At 40.2% G+C, this 24,141-nt stretch overlaps 1 long non-coding RNA gene across 1 annotated transcript; it reads left to right on the top strand.

Annotated features, from left to right (window-relative positions):
* The first annotated feature begins 11,233 nt into the window (after positions 1-11,233).
* On the top strand, positions 11,234-21,824 carry LOC118973513 (uncharacterized). The gene is made up of 3 exons (XR_012129335.1): positions 11,234-11,588; positions 13,853-13,882; positions 21,149-21,824. It is a non-coding gene; the product is annotated as an uncharacterized lncRNA (long non-coding RNA).
* The last annotated feature ends 2,317 nt before the right edge of the window (positions 21,825-24,141 follow it).

Consider the following 24,141-nt stretch of genomic DNA (forward strand, 5'->3'; position numbering starts at 1 on the left):
GATTTATATGTGGATCCCACATTTCTCCCTTTATTATTATTATTATTATTATTATTATTATTATTATTATTATTATTTTTTTTTTTTTTTTTTTAATAAAATGCTGAAGTGGTAGGTAGATGCAAGATAAAGGTAGAAAACATAGTTTAGTGTTGTAAGAGAGCAAATGTAGATGATCAGGTGTGTGCCTGTAGACTATGTGTTAATCCAAGCTAGGCAAGGGCATTAAAACATCGACGGATGCAAAAGATTTCTCTCAAAATGGGGGGTGAGGTTCTAAGCCTCACCACTGTTGATCCCCAGTTTCTCACCTGATGGCCCCCCTGCAACTGTGCCTGTCTTAGGTTGTTCCTCCCTTGAGGAACCTTACCCATCTCTGGCTAACCAGTCATCTTCTGGGGCCATACAGGGAGATGTAAAGTTGGTAAGTGAGAGAGAAGCCATATTGTTTGAAAAGGTTAGCTTTTTACTTCTTTGCAGATTTATGCCCTGTGGTTTCTATGCCCAGCATTTGTCTTGAGGAATCTTTACCACTTGGAGGAATTATGATACTTGGCAAATTCGATATGAGGCACAAATTCTATTTAAGGGTTGTAATTAGGAAGGAAGAAGAAAAGCTATAGAGGTAGCATATGGAAGAAAACATTGGAGGATTGATTATTTCTTTGACACATCTTCTTGTAGAATACCTTAAGCATGTATAGGTTTTAAACTACTAACTAACTTGTGCACACATATTAATATAATAGGAATATGGTGACATAATCTAAGCAAATCTATAATTACCAGCCATCTCCAGTGAAGCCAAGAAAACCAGTTAGGCACCCTAGGCATTTGTGAAAATTTGTCTATGATATGATGGATATTATCCAACTGTACTTAAACAGTCTGAGAGAAATCAGACAAATTAAAACAACCGATTCCTGGGAACTGTTCACATCCCATATGTTCTTTTAACAGTAGATAGTCTGTAGATGTAAGATTTTGGAGTGCTACAACTTGCACTTCTCCTAATTCTTGGTTGAGTTCCAAAAGTATAGATCCAGTCAAATTTGTTGTTTTACTGAAAGCACAGGCCAGCTTAGATATCTCCTTCTTCATTCCAATGGCAAGACCAAGAACCGGTGGGATGGATGCTACAACTGCTTGCTGAGAGTTTTTATCATGAATGGATGTTCAATTTTGTCAAATGCTTTTTCAGCATCTATGGAGATGATCATATGGTTTTTGTCCTTCTTTTTGTTGATGTGGTGGATTATGTTGATGGATTTTTTAATGTTGTACCATCCTTGCATCCCTGGAATGAATCCCACTTGGTCATGGTGTATGATCCTTTTGATATATTTTTGAATTCGGTTTGATAATATTTTATTGAGTATTTTTGCATCTACATTCATCAGGGATATTGGTCTGTAATTTTCTTTTTTGGTGGGGTCTTTGCCTGGTTTTGGTATAGGGTGATGTTGGCTTCATAGAATGAGTTTGGGAGTATTCCCTCCTCTTCTATTTTCTGGAAAACTTTAAAGAGAATGGGTATTATGTCTTCTCTGTGTGTCTGATAACATTCCGAGGTAAATCTGTCTGGCCCGGGGGTTTTGTTCTTGGGTAGTTTTTTGATTACCATTTCAATTTCTTTGCTCGTTATTGGTTTGTTTAACTTTTGTGTTTCTTCCTTGGTCAGTCTTGGAAGGTTGTATTTTTCTAGGAAGTTGTCCATTTCTTCTAGGTTTTCCAGCTTCTTAGCCTATAGGTTTTGATAGTATTCTCTAATAATTCTTTGTATTTCTGTGGAGTCTGTCGTGATTTTTCCATTCCATTTCTAATTCTGTTGATGTGTGGTGATTCTCTTTTTCTCTCAATAAGTTTTGCTAGAGGCTTATCTATTTTGTTTATTTTCTCAAAGAACCAGCTCTTGGTTTCATTGATTTTTTTCTATTGTTTTATTCTTCTCAATTTTGTTTATTTCTTCTCTGATCTTTATTATGTCCCTCCTTCTGCTGACTTTAGGCCTCATTTGTTCTTCTTTTTCCAATTTCGATAATTGTGATGTTAGACTATTCATTTGGGATTGTTCTTCCTTCTTTAAGTGTGCCTGAATAGCTATATACTTTCCTCTTAAGACTGCTTTCGCTGCATCCCACAGAAGTTGGGACTTTGTGGAGTTGTTGTCATTTGTTTCCATATATTCCTTGATCTCTATTTTAATTTGTTCATTGATCCATTGATTATTTAGGAGCATGTTGTTAAGCTTCCATGTGTTTGTGAGCCTCTTTGTTTTCTTTGTACAATTTATTTCTAGTTTTATACCTTTGTGATCTGAAAAGTTGGTTGGTAGAATTTCAATCTTTTGGAATTTACTGAGGGTCTTTTTGTAAGCCAGTATGTGGTCTATTCTGGAGAATGTTCCATGTGCACTTGAGAAGAACGTATATCTTGTTGCTTTTGGATGTAGAGTTCTATAGATGTCTATTAGGTCCATCTGTTCTAGTGTGTTGTTCAGTGCCTCCATGTCCTTACTTATTTTCTGCCCAGTGGATCTATCCTTTTGGGTGGGTGGCATGTTGAAGTCTCCTAAAATGAATGCATTGCATTCTATTTCGCCATTTAGTTCTGTTAGTATTTGTTTCATATATGCTGGTACTCCTGTGTTGGGTGCATATATATTTAGAATGGTTATATCCTCTTGTTGGACTGAGGCCTTTATCATTATGTAATGTCCTTCTTTATCTCTTGTTACTTTCTTTGTTTTGAAGTCTATTTTGTCTGATACTAGTACTACAACCCCTGCTTTCTTCTCTCTGTTGTTTGCCTGAAATATGTTATTCCATTCTGAAGGGCCCCCACCCATAAGATGGCAAACACCCCTCTCCCCCCCTAATCCCAGCACCTAGCCAATAGCCACCAGCCCCATAGAAGTGACACCTCAATCAGCTCATGCAGAATTCTCCGGTGAATTGCTGCTGGTTGTTGCTCCTTTCCTTTCATTGGTGCTGAAACCCGGGAGACGGGACACCCCAAATGGGCCCTGTCTTCCCCTGACACCAGCAACAGCTTGCCCTCGTCCTCTTTTTCTGGCACTGGCTCCTCACACTAACCACTCCTCTTTGGCCTTTGGGTAAGTTTTCCCCTGGAGCGGGCCGCTCTTCCCTGAGCTATCGCATCGCCATTGACCGTGATCGTCCGGCAAGGCCCTGATGCTCGGGGACGAGGAGAGAACTCTCCCTGCCTTAGGCCTTCACGGCTGCGGCCCCTCCTCCAACAGCCATAAACGAGGTGACTCCTTTGCAGATGAGAATGCTCCCTTTTTCCCCCCTCCTCCGTCCGTTCTGTCTGCTGAAATCCGTTCTGTCCACCGAAAATTCCTAGTACTAGGTACCTCGTGACTCTGGCACTCTGCCTTCTTAGAGAAGTCTGGGTGACGACCAACACTTCCTAAGAAATTCTGACTCGTATACGAGTTTCCGCAGACCACCAAGGATCATCGGGCACGCCCTTTGTCTCCTCCCAGTCTGCTCCCAGTCCGAGGATCTCCGTTCGTCTTCCCCTGTTTGTCTCCTTCTCTGTCCTTTAGCCATGGGAGCCTCCTCATCCCTCCCTAAAGATTTACCTCTTGAATGCCTGCTCAAGTATCTAGCCACCCTCTCCCTGACACCTGATATAAAACCAAAACTTCTCCGTAAATACTGCTCCCAAGATTGGCCGACATACCCCCTAGACAATAACAACCAATGACCTGCAGGGGGAACTCTTGATCCTAACATCACTTGCGATCTCTTTAACTACTGCCAGCGCTTGAAAAAATGGAAGGAGATTCCCTATATCAAAGCTTTCCTCCTCCTCCTCCCGCCTCCCTCGCCGCCGCCGCCTCCTCCTCCCCCCAAGTTCTCCTAGCCTGCAAGCCATCTCTCCCGCAGAAGCCTCCTGCCCACCCCCTTCCCCCTCCTCTCCTAAAACAGCCCCTCCCCCTTCCTCCACCACCACCGCCATCACCGCGGCCTCCACCCCCGCAGAAGCCTCCTGTTCACTCCCTTCCCCTTCTCCTACAACAGCCCTTCTCCCTTCCTCCCCCACCATCTCCTCCCCCATATCACCTCCTCCGCCTTTGTCCCCCTCACCTGCCCCTCCCCCACAGATTGAGCCTGAGCCTTTCAGCCCCCCTTTAACTAGGTCCCAGGGGCCTCCTCCGTCTTTGCCTGCATCACCTGTTTCTCCCCCACAGACTGAGCCAGAACCCTTCAGTCCCCCTCAGACTCGGTCCCGAGGGCCTCCCAAAATTATTGCCCCCCTCCGGGAGGTAGCTTAGACAGACTCACTCAAGCCCTATTACAGTATACCAGCCTGGACCCAGAAACGCCTGACAGAAGACATGTCCTTATGACATACTTCCTAGCTCAAAGCTACCCCGACATTAAAGCTAAACTCAAAAAGTTAGAACAGGGCCCCATTACCCCACAGACTGAGATCCTAACAGTGGCCTTTAAAGTCTTCCATAACCGGGAGGAGGAGAAAGAATGCCGTAAACAAAAGGCTGATCAGGCCAATTTCCAAATGTTGGCCCAGCTGATAAAACCACAACCTGGGCGCCCTTCTACTAACAAGCCCCCCCCCCCAGGAGCTTGTTTCAAGTGTGGACATGAACACCATTAGTCAAGGGCATGCCCCTCCCCCAGATCTCCTACTATCCCATGCCGCAGATGCCACAAAAAGGGCCACTGGGGGTCTGATTGCCCAGCCACCCGAAGGGGAGGCTGGACGAACAACCCCCATCCTAAGCCCGCTGTAGTGGAGCTGGCAGAAGATTGACGGGGCCCGGGGGCTTCTCGCCTGACCATTTCCATCACCAAACAGGACCCCAAGGTTACTTTAATAGTAGACGGTCGCCCCATCTCCTTCCTCCTAGATACAGGAGCCACCTTCTCAGTCTTGCAAGAATACCGGGGCCCTACCATGCCTGCCATTACTCCTATAGTCGGGGTAAGAAGTAAACAGATTTTCCCATTAAACCCCCCCCCCTTTTATGCACAATCCAAGACAATCCCATACCTTTCTCCCACTCCTTCCTGGTTATGCTCCAGTGTCCCATCCCTTTACTAGGACGGGACATCCTTTCTCTCCTCCACATTTTCATAACTATATCCACTCCCACAGCCCCCAGTACTCCCTTTCTGATAGCCCTCATAGCCGACGACCCCCCTCTACCCAATGAAAGCTCCAGTTCTGCCCTCATGCACCCTGTAAATCCCAAATTTTGGGACATTACAAGCCCCTCCGTGGCTCTATGTCCTCCTGCCTCTATCAAATTACGTGACCCCTCTCAGAATATATGTCAGGCCCAATACCCCCTAACCACTTTAGCCCTCATAGGCCTCCAACCCATCATTCAAGATCTCTTAAACAAAAATTACCTCAAACCCACTTACTCCCCATTTAATACCCCCATATTAGCTGTTAAAAAAAACCAGTGGATCTTTCTGCCTTGTCCAAGACCTTCACCTCATCAACATGGCCGTTGTCCCTATCCATCCCTTAGTTCCAAATCCATACACCCTTTTATCGCAGATCCCTGCCTCGGCATCCCACTTCTTAGTCCTAGATCTCAAGGACGCGTTTTTTCTATCCCTCTGGACCCCTCCTCCCAAGATTTTTCACCTTCACCTGGACGGACCCATACACAAGACATTCTGAACAACTCACTTGGACAGTTTTGCCACAAAGCTTCCGAGATAGTCCCCATATTTTTGGACAGGTCCTAGCTCAGGACCTCAAACAGTTTCATCATGATCACTCCGAGTCCACCTTATTACAATACATGGACGATCTTCTACTCTGCAGTCCCTCGTGGGAACAGTCTCAACTTGACACTGCCTCCCTACTTAACCTTCTAGCTTCCAGAGGTTACCGGGTATCCCCCATGAAAGCTTAAATCTCTTCCCCTTCTGTCACTTACCTCAGATTCCTTCTATCTCAACAAAGAAAGTCCATTACCTTAGACAGAAAATGGCTCCTCTCTGACCTGCCCATTCCCAAAACCAAGACAGAAATCCTTTCTTTTCTAGGCCTGGCTGGGTATTTTAGAGCGTGGATCCCTAACTTCTCCCTGTTGGCAAGACCCCTATACAACCTCAGCAAGAGCCCTTCTGAAGAACCATTATCATCCTCACCCCGACACTCCTTCATTAAGCTCCATCAAGCCCTTGTGGAAGCCCCAGCTCTCCATCTTCCTGATCTGTTGAAGCCCTTCTCATTATACATTCATGAGAGGTTCAGTCAAGCTCTAGGAGTCCTAGGCCAATATTATGGCCCATCCTTTGCCCCAGTAGCTTATCTCTCCAAGCAATTAGACCCCACAGTTCAAGGATGGGCCCCCTGCCTATGGGCATTAGCCGCTGGACAGCTCTTGCAGAAGGAAGCTCATAAACTGACATTCAGGGCGCCCGTCACCATTCTGTCCCCACATCACCTAAAAGATCTCTTAACCTACAAAAGTTTACAGACTCTCCCTCCCTCCAGACTCCTGACCTTACTGTCCTCTTTCCTCCAAAATCCCGTACACCCCCTTTGCCATCCATACCCGAATCATGACTTTTTCCTTCTTTACTGCTCTCTCGCTTTTTTTCCTCATTCCTGTTATCTTCCCTGCCACCCCAGCCTCCTTTGTATAGCAATTCAAAGTCAGACAGACTTACACACAGCATCAAACAAAAGTTACTGCTGTCATTGCCATATCAGACTGCCCTCTGAAAGGCTGCTCTGAGCCTTTATACCTCCACTTTCCTCCCTCCACCGAAGTGTTTACTAGCAGCTACCTTTATTCTCCCTACCTCTGCTTCCTCTATGACCAAAAACAAGCCTATTGCAGGCAATGGCCAGACACCTACAGAAGATGTCCCTACTGGTCTTGCGCCATTCATTACATGGGTAACTCCCAGTACCCACAGTATTACTCCTCCAACCGTTTCATAAAATATCCCAACAGCTCATTCTCCTTATCAATCCCAGATCCCTGGGACTCTTGATGGGCTGCCGGGGTCACAGCCTCAGTTTACTATGGGGGATCCTCGACCCCCCACGGTACCCTTCATATCTCTCGACAGTATGTTCCCTCTCACTCCCAGATCTCTCAAGTTGCATCAGATATCAGATATTCTGAAAAAGTCATTATCCAAACTCTTCACGGCACCTCTTCATCTTCTTATCCCTGCCCCTCTTCCAATTTCTCCTACTCTAGGTTACAGCTCATTCAAGACACCACCATCTTTCTCAACCACACCCTCAACACCGCCAATTGTTTCTTGTCCGCATCACTGCAGCACCCACTGCTGGCTGCTGTGCCCCTGAATATTTCCAACTACTCCTTCCATGCAGAAGGACAACCCCTCCACCCCCTGGCAGACATACCCCTATGGGAACCAGAATACGCAAATAATCTCACCATCCACCACTGTGTAGGCCCAACTCCACCCCCCTCCAGCGCACTTCACTGCCTATCTATCTACACCCCTACCTCTGGCTCTAAGACTTTTACGCAACCAGGACACTTCTTTTAGTGTAATGGCAGTCTTTTCAACTCACTGCCTCCCAACTCCAGCACACCCTGCATTCTCATCACCCTAATCCCACAGCTTACACTTTACAGCATGGCAGAATTTCTTGAGCTCCAACCTCCCTTGCCCTCATGCACAAAAAGGGCTGCTTTCCTTCCCATCATGGTCAGTATCTCTTTGACCACCTCAGCCATTGGGGCAGGGTTTTCGGGAGGAGCCTTGGGTCACTCTCTATGGGCAATTAGAGATCTCAATGCCAAACTTGAGGGAGCCCTGACATCCACTGCCGATTCCCTGGCCTCTCTCCAAAGACAGGTCACTTCGCTAGCTAAGGTCACCCTTCAAAACTGGCGGGCCTTAGATCTACTTACAGCTGAAATGGGCGGCACCTGCATCTTCCTTTGAGAAGAGTGCTGCTATTACATCAACAAATCTGGCATTGTAGAAACTGACATTGCCAAACTCACCGACCTTGCCTCCAGCCTCCATTCTGCTTCCAATTCCAACCCATTCTCTTCTATACTAACAAACCCCCTCCTTACCTGGCTCTGGCCCATTGCAGGCCCCATAATAATCAATCTTCTCGCCTGTCTCTTCTTACCCTGTATAATAAAGTTCATCAAATCCCAAGTTAGAAAAATCTCTAACCAAACTTTCAACCAGCTTTTACTCAAGAACTACCAGCTTTTAGCCACAGAAGATCTCTCACCCTCACGTAACCTCATCACCACACACGGAGATGGACCCCTCTCCCCACTGGAAACAGTTCCTGGAAACACTGGCCGCAGACGCCTGGCTCCTGACACCCATATCCTCTTGACACCATTGGAATCAACAAGTCCTAGACCTATGGTTACAGGGAAACCTTCATTGATTTCCAACCTGAAAAAGTCCACATCTACTCGTCCTTACTGTGGGGAGTCCTATCAACCCTTTCCTCCCAGTCCTCAAGCCCTCCCTTCTCTGCCCCCGTTCAGCAGGAAGCAATCAGAGAGAAAGCAACGTCCACAACCCCATAGAGGAGAAAAGGGGGAATGAAGGGCCCCCACCCATAAGATGGCGAACTCACCCCTCGCCCCCCTAATCCCAGCACCTAGCCAATAGCCACCAGCCCCATAGAAGTGACACCTCAATCAGCTCATGCCCCTTCCTATATAACCCAGCACCTTTCCCTACTAAAGCGGAATTCTCCGGTGAATTGCTGCTGTGTGTCGCTCCTTTCCTTTCACATCCCTTGACTTTTAGTCTGTGCATGTCTTTGGGTTTGAGGTGAATTTCTTGTAAGCAGCATATAGATGGGTCTTGCTTTTTTATCCATTCTATTACTCTGTGTCTTTTGATTGGTGCATTCAGTCCATTTACATTTAGGGTGACTATTGAAAGATATGTACTTATTGCCATTGCAGGCTTTAGATTCGTGGTTACCAAAGGTTCAAGGTTAGCCTCTTTAGTATCTTACTGCCTAACTTAGCTCACTTATTGAGCTGTTATATACACTGTCTGGAGATTCTTTTCTTCTCTCCCTTCTTATTCCTCCTCCTCCATTCTTTATATGTTGGTTGTTTTATTCTGTGGTCTTTTGTGTTTCCTTTAACTGCTTTTAGTGGGTAGTTGATTTTATTTTTTGCCTTTAGTTAGTGTTTGGTTGGTCTGCTTTCTTTGCTGTGATTTTATTTTCTCTGGTGACATCTGTTTAGTCTTAGGAGTGCTCCCGTCTAGAACAGTCCCTCTAAAATACCCTGTAGAGGTGGTTTGTGGGAGGCACATTCCCTCAACTTTTGCTTGTCTGGGAATTGTTTAATCCCTCATTCATATTTAAATGATAATCGTGCTGGATACAGTATTCTTGGTTCAAGGCCCTTCTGTTTCATTGCATTAAATATATCATGCCATTCTCTTCTGGCCTGTAAGGTTTCTGTTGAGAAGTCTGGTGATAGCCTGATGGGTTTTCCTTTATAGGTGACCTTTTTCTCTCTAGATGTCTTTAAAACTCTTTCCTTGTCCTTGATCTTTGCCATTTTAATTATTATGTGTCTTGGTGTTGTCCTCCTTGGGTCCTTTCTGTTGGTAGTTCTGTGTAATTCCGTGGTCTGTTCGATTATTTCCTCCCCCAGTTTGGGGAAGTTTTCAGCAATTATTTCTTCAAAGACACTTTCTATCCCTTTTTCTCTCTCTTCTTCTTCTGGTACCCCTATAATACGGATATTGTTCCTTTTGGATTGGTCACACAGTTCTCTTAATGTTGTTTCAGTCCTGGAGACACTTTTATCTCTCTCTCTGTCAGCTTCTATGCCTTCCTGTTCTCTGGTTTCTATTCCATCAATGGCCTCTTGTATCTTATCCATTCTGCTTATAAATACTTCCAGAGTTTGTTTCACTTCTGTAATCTCCTTCCAGACATCTGTAATCTCCCTCCGGACTTCATCCCTTAGCTCTTGTATATTTCTCTGCATCTCTGTCAGCATGCTTATGATTTTTATTTTGAATTCTTTTTCAGGAAGACTGGTTAGATCTGTCTCCTTCTCAGGTGTTTTCTCTGTTATCTTGATATGCCTGAAATTTTGCCTTTTCATGGCGATAGAGATAGTTTGCAGAGCTGACATGAGTGATGGCTGGAAGAACTTTCCTTCTTGTTGGTTTGTGGCCTTCCTCTCCCCCTTCGTGAGGCTCTGGGTTCTTGCAGGTGTGGATGTGGTCTGGATGTTGTCGTGTGTCTTCTGGTCTCTCTTTTAGGAAGAGTTGTCTTTGTTGTATTTTCAAAAATATATGTGGTTTTGGGAGGAGATTCCGCTGCTCTACTCACGCTGCCATCTTGGCTCCCCCTCGAATTATCTTCTTTTTTAAGGCTGAATACTATTCCAGTGTATGTGTACACAAGATTTTGTTTATTCATTCATCAATGGACACTTGGTTTGCTTACATGTTTTAGCCATTGTGAATAATTCTGCTATGCACATGGGCATATAATATCTGTTTGAGTCCCTGATTTACTTATTTTGGGGTCTATATCTAGAAATGGAATTGCTGGATCACATGGTAATCCTGTGTTAAATTTTTTAAAGAGCCACTGTACCATTTTTTATAGCGGCTGCACCATTTCATATTCCCACCAATAGTGCACAAGGGTTCCAATTTCTCCATTCTCAACAACACTTATTTTCTTTTTAAAAAATTTTATTTTATAATAGTCACCCTGATGGGTGTGACGTAACATCTCATTGTGGTTTAGATTTGCATTTCTCTAATGACTAGTGATAAGCATCGTTTCATGTGCTGATTAGCCATTTGTATATCTTCTTTTGAGAAATGTCTGTTTTAAGTTTTGTTTGTTTGTTTTTTAGTTGTGGGAGTCTTTATATATTCTGGATATCAATTTCTTATCTGACGTATAATTTGCAAATATTTTCTCCAGTTCCACAGGGTGCCTTTTAAACTTAGTTGATAGTGTCCTTTGACACACAAAAGTTTTTAATTTTGATGAAGTCCAACTTATGTATTTTTCTTTTGTTGCCTGTACTTTTGCTGCTATATTGAACACATCATTGCCAAATCCAATGTCATGAGGCTTTCTCCTTGAGTTTTCTGCTAACTTTTAAAAGGCACCTTTTTTCTCCCCAGGTTCTGTCTCTAAAGATGTCAAAATAATGGTGGGATATATGCCCTTCATGGCATCCTTGATACAGGTATAAGAGCTAGCTTTTTCTTGGCCTTGCTAAAGAGCTAGTCCTCTGGTGATTGTACCCATCAAGCAGATGGATTAAATCACTTTGAGAGTAAATCTTAGGCCTTTTGTGCTTCTCAGCTGGGCCCACATGTTGCTTAGTGATCAGAGCCTATTGTTCACTGTCATGAGTGTTGTTTATTTTTTCCAGTTACTTTTGGGTGTGGAGTTGTTTTTTGGAAAGTTGAAGGCTGTAAGTATGTTATGGGATAGCTGAGGGTTTTACTGTTCACATCTTAGAAAGTAACAGAAGAACTGAAGTTCTGATTTCTCTTCTGTTTTCTTCTGGAAACCACCTCCAGAAACATGCCTTGTCTTCTCAGGTATGACAATCCTCTTTGTTTTCCAGGCTAAGAGTTGAATAAAAAATATTCTTTAAACTTCCTCCATAGATCAGTTGCAAAAGGTTGAGATTATTCAAAAGAAATTTCATTCAAAAGCTTGAAGGACGAGAAGAAGGGAGAAAAAAAGAAAATAAAGTCATTGACAGGTAGAACACCCTGGCTGGCCCTTGAGATGCAGGAGGGTGGCTTGTGGAGTTAGGAAACACCATCCCCTAGAGGCCAGTGCTGTGCTGTGCACCATTCTACTCACCAATTGTTTGAAGACTATTCAGGTACATTTTGATAGAGTGTTCCAGAATTGTAATGTTAGAGCCCTGCAATATCGATGATGTACAAGAAGCCCAGGAACCCTGTGGGAAAGAATTTAACCTGGTTACTATGAGACAGGCTTTCTCAAAGACAGCTTGAGCTTCCTGGATGGGGCTGGACTGGAGAGAGCTAATGGGGTTCCTGAGACAACATTGCCAAGAGAAAAAAAATATGGCCAGTTGATCAGCCTGAATATCAGGGTCTTGAATCCAGATTGAGCAGGGACTGTAGGAACAGTGTCACACTATGGCCGGCGTGCTCTTTCTCTGGCCTCCCCCAAGAAACATGGATGCTTTGGGAGGGGGAAGGCTGTGATATGAAGGAGAGCAAGCAGATTGGGCGACCAACTGTCCTGTCATCTAGTTTGATCCCAGTTTTAGCACTGAAAGTCCTATATCTCTCAGTCCCCGGCAAACTGGAATGATTGGCTACCACAGAGGCAGGTCACTAGGTGTGAAGGTCTGCTGTGGGAACTTCCTCCTAGAGAGCCAACCAGGAGCAATAATCAGAACTTCCTCAGTGCCTGGACAGGAAGGAGATCCTGAGTCTGGTGGGCCAGAGAGCGTTAGCAACTCTGTGGTGCTTACTGGTGGCAGAACTGCAAAACATCAAAGACAACAAAAGATTAAAAACAACCGGAGAGAAAATATATATTATCTAAAAAGGAACAAAAGCTAGATAGATTTCACTAGGGCAAGAATGGAAGCCAGAAGATAATGGCATAACATCTTCAAAGTGCTGAGAGAAAATACTGTCAGCCTAGAATTGTCTTCCCAAAGAAATTATCTTTCAAGAACAAGGGTGAAATGAATACATTTTAAGATAAACAAAAACTGAGACAATTGGTTGTCAAAAGATTTTTGTTAGAAAGGCCTCACAAGTTCTACTGTCCAGTGCGGTTCCACTAGCCACATATGGCTATTTACATTAAAATTATACAATTAAAAATTCAATAATGCAGTCACATTTGCCCCATTTCAAGTGCTCTTTTTTTTCTCTATCTTTCTGAATACATGACATCATAATGGTTGGTTTGAGGCCTGCATCAACCTGAGAAGATTAAGATTTGTAACAGGAGGCAAAGGGAAAGAAACATGCACTTTTAAAAATACCTTATAATGAAAAAGTTTAAACATACTAAGAAGTAGAGAAAACAGTGTAATGAAGCCTTATATGCATATCACCATATGAAACAATGATTAACTCATAGACAATCAATTTTACTTCATCTATAACCCAGCCCTTATTTTCCCCTTTACCTCTGAATTATTTTGAAGCAAATCCTAGACATCATTTCATCTATAAATATTTCTGCAATCTCTAGAAAAAAAGGATTTTTCTTTTTTTTAATTAAAGTATCATTGATATACAATCTTATGTTGGTTTCAAATATGCAACACAGTTACCCATATTAACTCTAGTGTGGTTACACTATCAATGTAGTAAGATGTTACAGAATCATTGACTATATTCTCCATGCTGTGCTACCCTCTCTGTGACCAATGAAAAAAAAGGGTTATTTGACAAAAATAACCACAATGTCATTATCCTACTGAAAATTAACAATAATTTTTTGATATCATTAAATATCTACTTAGTGTTCAAACTTCCTCAATTATCTCAGAAGTTTTTTCCTTTTTTACAGTTTATTGTTTTATTCAGGATCAAAATAAAGTTCATATACTGCAATGTTGAAATGTCTCTTAACTTACTCTCTTAAAAAATATTCATCTTGAATTAATTTTAGATTTATGGAAAAGTTGCAACATAATACAGAGAGTTTCCTAATGTTCTTCTCTTAGTTTTAACAATTTACATACTCATAGTACAACTATGAAAGCCAGGAAATTAACACTGGTACAATATTATTAAGTATGTTACACACTTAGAATTTCAACAGTTTTCCCATTCATAAATCATTTTTTCTTTTCTAGGACTTGATCAAGATTCCCCATTGCATTCAGGTAAGAGTTGATGTTGCTGTCTTGAGTTCAAATCTGTGGGGCAGGCCAGGAGGCTAGAAACTCAGGATTTCTATGTTGTACTTTTTAATTTTTTTGAGCTTTATTGAGGTGTAATTGACAAATATGTTGCTTCTTGAGGCAGAATTTCTTCTTCTTTGGAAACATCAGTCTTTGCTGTTAAGGTCTTCAACTGACCCATGTTGTGGTGGGTAATCTGTTTTATTTAATGTCTACTGATTGCAAATGTTAATCACATCTAAAAAATACCTTAAGAGCAACATCTAGACTAATGTTTGACCAGACAACTGGGCAACATAGCTTAGCAAAGTTAACATATAAAGTTAACCCTCTCAATGATCAGGATGAATATTCAGGACAGAGGCAGCCCCATAAATCAGTTTTCTCTGTAATCCTTCTGCTATTATAAACTTAGGAGAGGACAAATGTTACCCCGGAATTTCATTTATAGAAAACATCTACTTCAGTAGAAGAGGACTAAATCCTGTTTCTTCTGGCATGATAGGATACAGGACAGAGGAGAGAAGAGAGAGAGGGAGAGAAGGGAGTAAATGACCACATTCACATGTGATCACATACACACACAACACATATGCTTTGATTTTTCTGTGCTGAAATCTGTGTGTGTGTGTGTGTGTGTGTGTTGGGAGGGGACTAGATAGGTTGAGAGAAAAGCCAAAGGCAGAGGAGGCTATTCCCACTACTCATTTGGGATACTGGAAAGGGACTGCCATTCCTGTGGTCCCAAACTGATATGGAGGCTATGAAGTGCAGAGTGGTTAGGCCGAGAGACAGCTTGAGTTAGCATGCTTACACCTCCATTGGGCCCTGTGAGATATGGATGAACACCAGAAATTCCTCTGTCCCCTATATGGAGTATTTTTGGAATTTATCTTTTTTTCCCCAAATTTCAGAAATCAGAAAAATGTTTATGCATTGGTCAGATGCTCATTCTTTTCTCCATGATTTGTGAACATCACTACCTATGGAATTTGCATCTACAAGGTCTTTTGTTAACCTATGATGAAACACATTTAAGCTTCAAGATGTAGAATCTTTATAATTAGCTGGGTGTCCTCTTCCTCCCTCCATAGATTGTTGTATTCAATTCTCTTGTTCACTTCTTCATTTTACTTACCTTTTTCCAGTCAGCTTAATTATCCTGCTTAATGGAGAAGACAAAAATCTCTGCCCAAAGGAAGAGATTTTTCTTTTTGCACATATTCTTTTCTGAATATATCAAGATATTACTGTGGGAATAGTCTTGAACCTGGAATCAGGAGACATGGTTCATATCCTGGCTCCATCATATATTGGCTGTTTAATTTTGGGAGGTCTCTAAATCCTGAGCATTTGATCTCATCTACAAAATGGGGATAATACCTAGTTTACAGGTTTTGAATGGGGATTACATGAGAAAGCATTTGAAAAAATTCAGCTGGCATTTCATAGGTGCTGAGTAAATGTGTGCCTTTCCCATTTTAGCATTGTTCTTAAGCACTAACTTATTCTGCTATAGCCTTTCTGCACTGTTCTTACAAGTTCATACTACTTTATTTAAAAAAATTGTTTTTTGTCCTTGTTTCTGAGTCTCTTCCTTCTTTTACATAAGTCTGCAGACCTTTTTTATCTGTAAAGCATGAGAAAACAGTGCACAGAGTCTTAGTAGCCACTAAATGAAATTTGGGAAAAAGTTATTGGCTCCAAAGTATAAAAAGAAAACAGAAAACAGAAAAATCAAAATTAATAAATATTTAAAAAGTGTCAAAAAAATCTTAAGATTTTAGACTTTTTAGGTAGCTAACTCAACTCTTACATTGTTATAAGTAGTCCTATAAGCCTTTATCCACAATTCTGGAATCCAGGGAGTTCTGAAAATAAAAATATTGGTTAGTTTGGGGTGAACTTATTTGGCAGGAGAACCTAGCCTGAACTAATATGAAACTATTTATGATCTATACTCCCCTTAGTGTGAATATTCATAGTTTTTTTCTGCAGAAACTTTAATGTGGCTAATTATAGATACTGTCCCATACCCGTGTAGAAGTATTATGTGTGTGTGTGTGATTCCAAAATTAAGTGTGCCTGTGGTCTACAATGGCCTTAAAAAGAAGAGTATGCTGTAACTGCCAAGAGAGAAAGAACATGATTAATACTTCTAAGGAAATCAAACACTTTTAAAAGGTCTCTAACTAGTAAGTGCACAAAAAGATCCCAATGTCATTAGTCATCAGGGAAATGCAAATTAAGACTACAGTGAGATATCATTTTGTATCCAGGAGCATGGCTATAGAAAATACAACAGACAATAACCAAAGTTGGAAACCTTGTACATTGCTGGTGGGAATATAAAATGGTGAAACCACTGAAAAAGTTGGAAGTTCCCCAAAAAGTGAACCATGAAACTACCAGACAACCCAGCAATTCTATTCCTAGGTAACTGCCCAAGAAATACTAAAACATATATTCATAGGAAGACCTCCACATGGGCGTTCATAAGCAACATTATTCACAATAGCCAAAATTTGGAAACAATTCATATGTCCATTAACTAATGAACAAATATTCCATACAATGGAATACTATTCATCAGTTAAAAGAAATGAACTACTGACGCATGCTAAATCATGGATGAACCTCAAAACTACTGTGCTATCTGAAAGAAGCCAAACACAAGAGAGCATTTATGGTAGCATTCCATTTACATGAAATGTTCAGAAAGGCAAATCCACAAAGACAGGAAGTAGACCAGTGGTTTTCTGGGTCTGGGTGTGGGACATGGATTAATTGTAAATGGGTGTGAGGGATTTTATTGGGATGAAAGTGTTCAAAAATCAATATGGTAATGGTTGCACTACAGCAAAGTTACTAAAAATCACTGATTGTACATTTGAAATGGGTGAATTTTATGGTATATAAAATAACTCAGTTTTTTTTAAAGTGCCTCTTAAGACTAAGATATATAAGCAATGGAAAGTTACAAAGAAGGGATGAAGGTCTTCCTGATATATTTTTCCTTAAACCCTCCAAGCCTGTTTCTTAATCTGCAAGATGTTATTAATAATAACACCTACCTCTCAAGGTTTGTGTGATTATGAAATGAGATAAGCTTGTAAGCATTTGCACAGTGCCTGGCACAAAGTAAGCAATGAATAAATATTAGCTGTAGAAAAAAAATTTGTGTTCCAGTGGAAAATTATACATCATCTATAGCACACCCTTCAGGTCCATGTGATTCTTTCCTTTTTCTTGTCTTTTAGCTGTTTTGCAACTCTTTTGAAAGTTGTAAATAGGTGATAGATATGTGAATCCTGTCCTTTCTGGCAGAGATATAATTAACTTACTAATTCCCTTTGGAAAAATTAATTTTGTCTCTATTTTCAATTCATCTCAACATTCTTTTACTCCATATAAATTTGTGCTCCTTGGATTTTTCTTTTTTAAAATTTTTTATTTAGGTATTATTGATATATACTCTTATGAAGGTTTCACATTAAAAAAAACAATGTGGTTACTACATTTACCCATATTATCAAGTTCCCACCCATACCCCAATGCAGTCACTGTCCATCAGTGTAGTATGCTCCTTGGATTTTTCTTTGAATCAGTTAGAACATCTGCTTGGTTCCCTCAAGTCATATGAAAGAAAGAAAAATCTTAACATGTGTTCATTTTTATATCTGTATGAGAATCATGATTTAATTTTTTTCTGAGATTATCTTTTGACATTTTTGGAAGTTCCATCAACATGCCCAATGAATTTGTCTGACAGAACCAAGTAACATTCATGGACACATCTTTTCTTGGATCCCAGAGGTGAATCTAAACTTCCAATTATAGTACAAATAAGCCAAAGGGAAGAAAAGTGCAGCATAGGGAATATAGTTAATAACATTGTAATGTCTTTCTGTGGTGACACATAACTATACTTACCACAGTGAGCATTTTGTATGTAATTATTGAATTACTATGTTGTACACCAATATAATATTATACTTGAATTAAAAAAACAGCCAAGAAGACAAACAGAGGCAATAGAACTTTGCTGGCTCTGTTTTTCCAAATTTTAATTTTGCTTTCTCTTCAAGTTTGTTTTCCATTTGTTTTGAGCTGATTAAGTTCCCCATTGAAAACTTGGTTTTATGGTCTGAACATTTGATCATTTCTGTAAATGGACTGCTGGTGTATAGATATCTTGGCTCTGTTGGGTGAAAGATGACAGAGACTTAGTTTTATAATTTAAAGTCTGGCTCCAAAGAACATGATCTTAACTGTAAAACCATACTTCCTCTGTCTGGACTGGAGAGGTTCTTACAACCTCTTTGTGAGTGTCTTCCCTGGTTTGTTAAGCCAGACTATCTATTTGTATTTGTTTGTTTTAACTGAGGTATAATTGATACAATTATATCAATAATACTTATAACATTTTATTAATTTCAAATGTACAACATACCATATGATATTTGATATGTGGCAAAATGATCACCACAATGAGTCTAGTTAACATCCATCACCATATATAGTTACACATTATTTTCTGGTGATGAGAAGTTTTAAGTTCTACTCTTTTAGCAACTTTCAGATATATAATTCAGTATTATTAACTGTAGTCACCATGCTGTGTATTATATCCCCAGGACTTATTTATTTGCTTTATGTCTGGAAGTTTGTATCTTCTGATTCCCTTCAGCCATTTACACATGCTTGCTTCTTATTTTATATGCTATGAATAGGCTATATCTTTGGGTCTATTAATGAACTTGGAGAAGTTGTAGTTAGCGATACATATGGCTGCAAAAAGCTGTGTTACTAGGTCTGTCAATCTGCTAAAATACTGCTGTGTGACAGTGTACAGTCATCCAGGCCCCACTCTCACAATAAAAAAGCAGGCCCTGATGTCCAGAACTGATCTGACACTCACAGGTCATTTTGTTCTCTTGGATGCAAACAATTTTACAAAATACCAACCTCAGACATGATTACCCATGAGATTCTATCTCAGGATAGAATGAAACAAAACAAGTTTGCCTAAGCACACACAAACAAAATAACTGTGCAAACTCACAAAACACCAAACATCCCCTCCTTTGCTAAACCAATGACTGTTACTTCTTTATGCAATCATACTTCTGATTTTTGACAGTATTTAATCTTGAACAAATCCTTGCTTATTTATACTTTCCCCAAATTGCCCAAAAACTTAACAGTTTCTTTCTACTACTCTTTTACTGAGACACCCCATGGTTACCTATGGTTTGTGTTCTTCCTTGTTGCAGTGAGCAGTAAAGCCAACTTGTTTAACTATAGGTGTGTTCCTGGTGGTCTTTGGCATAAGGTCATTGACAGAAGAAATGGTCACTTTCTCCCAAATTCTTTTCACTGCCGTAACACCAACTATTGCTTCTTTGGTGGTCTAGCGTAAGTCCAAACAATTGGTCATCAAAATAAATATTGATAATAATAGATTGTAACTCTTTGAATAAAATAAGGATCCCAGGATCCCAGGAACCCATACTGATATATATTAATGAGTAAAAAAAAAAAAAAAGAGAAAGCTCTACATTAAAATGCCAATGAATTAAGTGTAGAAGAAATAATGGAATCAGAAAAGCACAATTTTGTAAAGATAACAGTATAAGTAGTGCATACAAGGACTGTCATGACAAGGAATGGGATAATTAAATTGTCTCAAAGCATCTCTTCACAAAACATTAATAATCATGTCATACTTAATAATTATATGCAATCACTCAACTACTAATCCAATTAACTGCCAACTAATGAACTGATATTTAACAAATACTATCATCAGTAAAAGAACAAATTAACATTGTGTCCTTCCTATGAAGTGCTGAGAAGAACACAGCATCCCTTCTGGGGTATTCCTGCAAAAAATGCATAAATTTGAGTAAATATTAGACAAACCAAAATTGAGGGAGAGTCAACAAAAGAACTGGCCTGTACTCTTTAAAAATATCAAGGTCCTACAGGTAGTGACTCTATAGCATCTTACTATGCTGATGGACAGTGACTAATGGGATATGTGGTGGGGACTTGATAATGGGGGGGTCTAGTAACCATAATGTTGTTCAAGTAATTGTACATTAACGATACTAAAAAAAAAAAAAAAAGACCAACAAAGATGAAAAAAAAATCAAGGTCGTAAAAGACAAGGAATCTGAGGAAATGTTCCAGATTGAAGGAAACCGAAGAGACACAACAGCTAAATGCAGGGCATATTTCTGAATTGGACCTTGCACGTATAAAAGACATTACTGGGACAAGAAGCAAAATTCAAAGATGACTTGTAGATTAGATCGCAATATTGGATTGATGCTAACTTTCTGATTTTGATGGTTGTATTGTGGTTATATAGGAGACTGAACTAGTTTTTAGGAAACATGTACTTACGTCTTCAGGGCTAATGGGTCAACAGTTCTTCAACTGACGCTCAATGATTTGGAAATATTCACAATTGGGGGATCTGGATGAATGGTGCGCAAGGGTTCCACAACTATTTTTGCAACTTTTATGTAAAATTTCGGTCATTTTTTTAAAAGGAAGGAAGAAAAGGCAAAGAAAGGTAAGTCTGAAGGTTCTGCGTGTGCCTCTCTTCCCTTCAAGCCCTAACTTGAGTCACAGAGTATCAGCTTCCAGCAGAGGGCAGCAGATCTCCCAGTAGTGTGGTTGGAGACAGGTCATAATTTCAGCTATTATTTCTTTTTAATGTTAACATGGTCACATTTTTACTTCTTTAATTTGAATTTACTATCTTCTAGACTTCAACTTGGGATTGATATCACTGATATACATAGTTTAATTAACATACAGGTGTTTAGGACTTCCTCAAGACTCACTGATTCTCTTGAATTCTTGATGTTCCTGATACATAGTTAAAATCAGCTTGGTTTGGTATATTCATGTTATATAAAGTCAGGATTATTATATGTCATGTCTCAATATGTTTTCTTTGTAAATATTATGTTCACCCATTTTTATAAATTAGATGTAATGTTCACTGTCTTCTTTGAAAATAGAGTTGATCATTATGTTTATAATTATTTTGTCTAAAGCTTTTTTGGGATTGACTTTATTATCTTCTTTTGCATGCCACAGAAACAATCAAATTTTACTTGTCATCTGAATAATTCTTGTAATGAATTCTTACTAAATCTTTCTCTTTTGAAACTTATCAGTAATAAGGTAGTAAGCTAACTACAACCATATAAAATTTTTTGTCATCTACAGATAGTTTTTATTGCTGCTTCCCTGAAAGCATGACAATCAATTGCAGGCCAGAGTACTTTGTCTCCCACAGAGGAATGCCTCAGAATCCCATGGAAAAGGACAATGCCAGAGACTTTGGGGAAATGGCTTCTGATGGCACCATTTAAACAACACTGAGACCATACTTGTGGACTGAGTCAGGATTTTTAGAATTCTAGTCAAGAAACCAAGGGTTCAATGGGTTCATAGCCTGACATCCAAAGGTACAAGAATTAACTACACAGCACTGAGTGAACTGATGAGAGATGATTACAGTTTTTGTCTCAACTATTGTTGATATTTTTGTAATGTTCTATTTTCTGGATATTTAAGGAAGCCCTTTTTCTTTTCTGTTAAGCTATATATAATAACAACTTAGTAAGTATAACTCTGCCTTCATTTCTGACTCTGATTTTGTAAATTGAAATGAAACATTTATAATGATATGTTGTACTCCTTGCCTGACTTCTCCAGAATTTGGAAACTATTATCGAATATTCTTAATTTCATGACAATGTCATTGTCATATTTTTATGACAATATAGTTATTGGCATAGAATCAGTAAGAATCTGTCCTTATTTTACCAGGACATAATTGGAAACATTGGTTATACACCCAAGGATTTGCCTGGAATGTTATATTTGAGAATGATGCTCATTTAATCAAATACAGTCAGACACTTTTAAGAACTAAGGTTGACTTTATGGAGCCAATGTGTACAAACCCTTCCAGGACAACTCTCTGGGTAAGGACTTGGTGGGTAAGGATACTTACTGCCAGAAAAAAGGAATCATAGTGTAAGTCCAGGGAGAGGAAATCCTGGGGCAAAATACCTCTAAAACCAAAATCAGTCAAAGGGAGAAATAAAGTTTAAAACACATTTATTGCTTACAAACTGCAGTCCAGGACCGTTTCTCTCTCCAGCTCTAGCAGAAGCCAACCACCCCTCCCCTTAACCTCTCAGGTTCAGATAAACCTTCCATTGCCCAGGTGCCTTCATACCCATTGATATGGAGATGAATTTTCTCCACCCCTGAGTCACACCTTTTGATATGCAGATGCACTAAAGCCACACTTCTCTCCACCCATGAGGATGCACTAAAGCCAGGCAAGATATTCTGGAAATATTACAATTTTACCCACACATAGATATTTGGAGGACTTCAGGAAGAGAGGAATTCACCCAATGGACACCACAGGTGAAATTTGGTAGTGAGTTCTTGGTGTGGTTATCTAGCCTCAAGAGGCTTTTAAAAATCAAATCTGAGATTATTTGCCAACTTTCAGCAAAGCAATTCAAGAAGGCCTAAAGGGCAAATTACTATGCTGTTGCACCAGTGTAAATAGTGAAGCTGAGGAGTATGAGACCAGTCTTATTTTGTGATCAAATTATCTTCTTTTGAGACTATTTTTTATCAAAATGAAGATTATAGAAAAAAAATTTATATTTCAATGAGAAACTATGCCTTGTTTATAGTAATTGTTCCTAGCTGTTTGATTGCAGCCCTCTTCATTGTCTTTGAGCTATTTTGCAGCTCTTTTTAAATTGCAGGTAATGACAAATAATGTCAAAGAGAAAAACCAAGCAACAAAGAAGGTTGATTTTATTCAGGCTGTTGCAATAGGGAGATCACCCAGATCACTAGATCAAAGTACCTTGGCAGGGTGGTTTTGCCTCGGACTTTTATGGAGAGAAGTAGACAAGCCATAGGTGGAATGATTTACAGTTGGGATTGTTTTGTAATCAGGGGAAGTCTCCATCAGTTGAACAGGAAATGTTTACCTCTGTGTTTAGCCAATGTGTACAAACCCTTCCAGGACAACTAAACAGTTGATAAACAGTTCAGTATCAGTTAATTCATGTGGCAAAGACCTGGGAGTGGGAATGTATGTGTCTGGCCTTGTCAGCAGGTTCAAGCAAAAGGGAAAAGTTGTTTGGTCTTGTCACAGGTAAACGGGAGTCACTTGAAAGTCCTTTAGGAGTAATGGGAAAGGGTAGACAGTCTTCTCTCTCTGTTTCCTTGCATCAGCCATTTCCACACTAAAGTGTTGGGAGGATTTCAGAAAGCAAAAGATGGGGATATTTTTTTAACCAGCACTGTTTTCTGGGAACACAGAGTTCAACATTGTCAATATGCAAAGTCTTCTGTTCTGTAGATTTCCAGTGGACTTCCCTCCTGCAGAAAAATTGCCTCTTTGCAATTCAGTATCTTTACTCCATATAAATTTGTCCTTCTTGACTTTTCTTTGAACCATTTATAACATCTGCCTGGTTCTCTCATTTCATGAGTTCAATCAATTCTTTAATATGTATTCCTTTTTGTATTTGTATGAGAGTAATGATTTTACTTTTTCTATAAATTATCTTTAAATGGTATAACCCATAAAGCTTATTCAGATTTCACCAGTTACACATACATTCTTTTGTGCATGTGTAAACAATCTGGTTTCTGAGCATCCCAGAGAGAAGGAAATCACAAGAACTGTGAAAAGTCCAAAAGCTCATGGTAGCCACAGTGAAGACTGACTCTCCAAGCCTGAGTGTGGGTAAAACTGAAATATTTCCAGAATCTCTTGCCAGGATTTAGGGTATCTCCCTATCAACAGGTGTTTCCAAGGGGTGTAGAGAAGTAGTCTATTTCCATATCAGTGGATAATTACATGGGTGAGCAAGGGCTTACCTGGACCTGAGAGGCTGGGGGGAGTATTTGCTCGCTTCTGCCACAGCAGGAGAGAGAGACTCGGGACAACTGCAATAAACGGGCTTTAAACTTTATGTCTCGCTTTGACTGACTGCAGTTTCAGCTAGGTATCTTGCCCCAGGATTTCCCCTCCCTGGAGTTACATCTGGCAGTAGTCAGGAAGAGCTCTGAACCCAAAATCTGTCTACATGGATGCGACCCTTGGGCGGGCTGCCTCTAGAGATGGTGGGGAGATGCCTGGAACCCCCTCTGTGGATAGTGGAAGAAGCCCC

This window comes from Manis javanica, chromosome 3 (genome assembly GCF_040802235.1).
Source record: "Manis javanica isolate MJ-LG chromosome 3, MJ_LKY, whole genome shotgun sequence".
NCBI classification, from domain to species: domain Eukaryota; kingdom Metazoa; phylum Chordata; class Mammalia; order Pholidota; family Manidae; genus Manis; species Manis javanica.